This window comes from Cynara cardunculus (assembly GCF_001531365.2).
Source record: "Cynara cardunculus var. scolymus isolate 2C chromosome LG 1, CcrdV1, whole genome shotgun sequence".
Taxonomy (NCBI): domain Eukaryota; kingdom Viridiplantae; phylum Streptophyta; class Magnoliopsida; order Asterales; family Asteraceae; genus Cynara; species Cynara cardunculus.
The window spans coordinates 22,923,332-22,926,869 of NC_037528.1; the positions used below are offsets into that span (position 1 = coordinate 22,923,332).

Sequence of the window (3,538 nt, forward strand, 5' to 3'; positions counted from 1 at the left end):
ATGAACGATTCTCGGGCCAGGTCCCCGGCGTGTACGTGGATTAATATCCCGTCGCTAGTTAATTTTCTGGTCAAACCCTGATCCTCGTCCCCGGTTAAGATCTAATATTAGAAAATAAATTTTATATATATATATATATATATTAATAAAATTATATATCGAGTACGGGCGGGTCGGAGGATATTCTACCCGGTCCCAACCCCGATTTAAGTCAACTGGGGATCCCCGGTATGGGACCCGTTTTAGCGAGGAATCCCCGTCCCCGTTCAGGTCCGATGAGTCGGGTTCCCTACCGGTCACGACAAATCACCATCCCTGGTGGTCCATGGTCGTTCAGGTCGGTGGTGGTCCGTGGTGGTTCAGACACGGTGGTTCAGATGGAGGTGGTCAGCGGTAGTTCAGATTGGTGGTTGTTCAAATCGTTGGTGGTCGGCGATGTCCGACAGTTATTCAGATCGGTGGTAGTCGTCGATGGTCGACAGTGGTTCAGATCGGTTGTGGTCCATGATGCTTCAGGTGGCGGTGGTCGGATGTGGTTCAGATTGACTGTTGTTCAGATCGGCGATGGATCAGATTGCTGATGGTCGGCGGTGATTCAGATCAGTAATAATTGGCGGTGGTTCAGATCGATGGTGATTCGTGGTGGTTCAGATGATGATAATCGACGGTGGTTTAGATCGTGGTGATTCATGGTGGTTTAAATGGCGATGATCGACGGTGGTTCACATCGAAGGTGGATCAAATCGGTGGTGGTTTAGATCAGTAGTGGTCGGCAGATCGGTGGTTGTTGACGGTGGTTCAGATCGGTAGTGGTTGGCGGTGGTTCAGATTGGTGGCGGTGGTAGTAGGCTGTGGTTGTTGCAAGTGGTTCAAATGGCGGTGGTTGACGGTGGTTCACATGACAATGGTCGGTGGTGATTCAAATCAACGGTGGTCGAAGATGGTCGGCGATGGTCATATTGGTTTTTATGAGATTAAGGTATATTGAGTTAAAAGCATATTTGGTATTATGAAAATAAAAAATTTCATTCCATCAAAATACTATATAGTTACTAAGGAATGTTAAAATCTTACAATATTAAAATTCTTTATTTGTGAAATTTGTAGTATTTTGAAGAAATTTTTTTTTGTGAAAAATAATAAATCAAACGGGAAATTTTTTATCTATAAAATTCAACATTCTAATTAAATTAGATTTGTTTAGAATATGTGAAACAAACGTCTTCTTATCATCTCATGTTTGACATGATATGAGACAATGTCCTATGTTTGACACAATGAGTGAGACAAGGTAATACAAAAATTGTTTTTTATATTTCAGAAAATAAGTGAAATAAGATGAGATAAAAATTAAATAAAAATTGAAAATTTTCTAACCAACTCTTATTTGATAATAACCTACCATCATATTTGCTTGATTTAATGGTCGCTACCATGGTAGCATCCATCACGGCAGACAACACCGCTAACAACCACCACTTCTACAACCTCATCAGCCACCTACACAGATGTCTACCATTACCACCATCTACAACCACCTCTATTTTCAACATCTATTACCGTCCACCACAACTATCCACCATCTTCACAGTCACTGGTTATATCAAAAAGTATTCATTCAAATTTGATACTATTATAAATATATACATTTATGTATAGAATATTGTGTTACAATAGATTTAAATAAATTTACTTCAACCTTAATCATATTGAACACCAAACATACAACTCATCCAATTATTCCATTAAAAAACATATATCGCAACACACATTACATAATAAATAAATTAAACAATCAATTGACAAAACCAAAAATTAGAATTCATAAAGCTTCAAAGAGCAATTCATCTACCCTATACTCTATTTTTTGCATTTCCTGGTTTAAACAATTGAAATGCATAACAATTTCAATTTTGATCCATTAGAAATTATGATACCCTTCACTCATGTTCATCTTCAAAATCTTAAATCGCCAAATACGTTCATCTTGGGTCGATGATATCCAACTGAGGCGTTGATTCATGAAAATGTGTACACACATCCCATTCTACAACATTCAACATCACTTTACAGATTTCAAACAAAACGCATGACATTCCAGATCCCAATTTGTTTTCAAGATATTGGCGAAAGGCCGATTTTTATCAAAACATTAGCACGATGACGTTCGTATTAACAAAAATAGATCTGCAGAAAAATTATGACCGTCGCTTAATGACGATTGATCAATTAGCTACAAGAACTGGAACAATGCATGAGATTATATAGCCTAAAAACAAATCATTGTTCAATAATTCATTTAATTTTCAAGAAGCAGTTAATACCAAACTTATTTGTGAGATTTGCACATATTAAATAAAGAAAACACAAATTGTCACTCGAGTTAGTGAAACGATTTGGCAAACATTTGAATAATAAAAACAACATTGTTTGCAATACGAAGAGGCCTCAGCGATCTTGGTGGATAAGAATCATCAAATGGAAAAATCCCATCAAGAGTAGCAAATATCTTTGTTACATCACTGGCCAAAACAATAATGATTCAGATGAATAAATCTGAACAATTGTATAGTAGTATCGTGATGAGTCAGAAATGAATATGTTAAGATCACCTTTCTCTTCAAATAAAAACTATTATAAAGAGAAAATCATTGGGAATCCGAATGATTTCTTTCATCATCCTCATTGTCACTGATACTTTCTATCAAACAACCACCATAAATAAACAGATTTTTCAAAAAAAAATGTATATATAAATAGATAGATATAAGAAAGCCAAAATGTATCTACCTTGTCACCGGAAATTCCTAGCTAAAGAGGAAGAACCGGAGCTAAAGGTAGCCACATATAGAATTCAAAATATATGTGATCGAAACAGTTCATATCGCCTAATGATAGATCCCTTAATCCACCGATAAATGGGACTACGATCAAGGAATTGCAATATTAGGCTTCATAATGATACAGATATTGAACAGATTCAAACGAACAACAAAAAGATTGATCATCAGTTGAGGAAGAAAGCAGGATTTGAAAAATGGATCTTGAATCGATTGAAAGAAAGCAAGGATCAAACGATTTGTTTTTGAGTTGTTGTGGTTCAGTGTGCGTGTGTTATATACAGATGTAAAATGGGGGATGAAAACCCTAGGTTGTTGCGGCTGGCTCATTGTTATGGGCTTCCTTTTAGAAATGGGCCTAGGCCCACTTAGTTACCAGCCCGTTAGCTTGTCTTTCGTTCACCTACTTCACCTACAAAAAAGGTTTTAAGATCTATTGCTAACTCGAATATTGTTGGTTTAATGACTCTTTGATATGATGATTACTCTTGTAGGAACATGATTTTTTTCCAAATGTTTATTATCGGGACTTTTATCGGTTTAACTTATTAAACATAAACTAGGTTTTTTTTATGTTTGGTTGACATAAGCTAATTTATATTAACATTAATAAGCTATTTTATTGAAAAGCTCGACTAGGCCAGCATTGATGAAACATGCCAAAAGAAAAACTGCGATCTTCGCTTGGGCCAGCTTCG

The 3,538-nt window shown here is 36.3% G+C and overlaps 2 non-coding genes across 2 annotated transcripts; both read right to left on the bottom strand.

The window, feature by feature from the left end:
• Positions 1-2,444: 2,444 nt before the first annotated feature.
• Positions 2,445-2,528, bottom strand: LOC112503744. Its single transcript, XR_003068071.1, has one exon. It is a non-coding gene; the product is annotated as a small nucleolar RNA SNORD24 (small nucleolar RNA).
• A 54-nt stretch (positions 2,529-2,582) lies between these two features.
• LOC112503427 lies at positions 2,583-2,686 on the bottom strand. Its single transcript, XR_003067973.1, has one exon. It is a non-coding gene; the product is annotated as a small nucleolar RNA R12 (small nucleolar RNA).
• Positions 2,687-3,538: the final 852 nt, after the last annotated feature.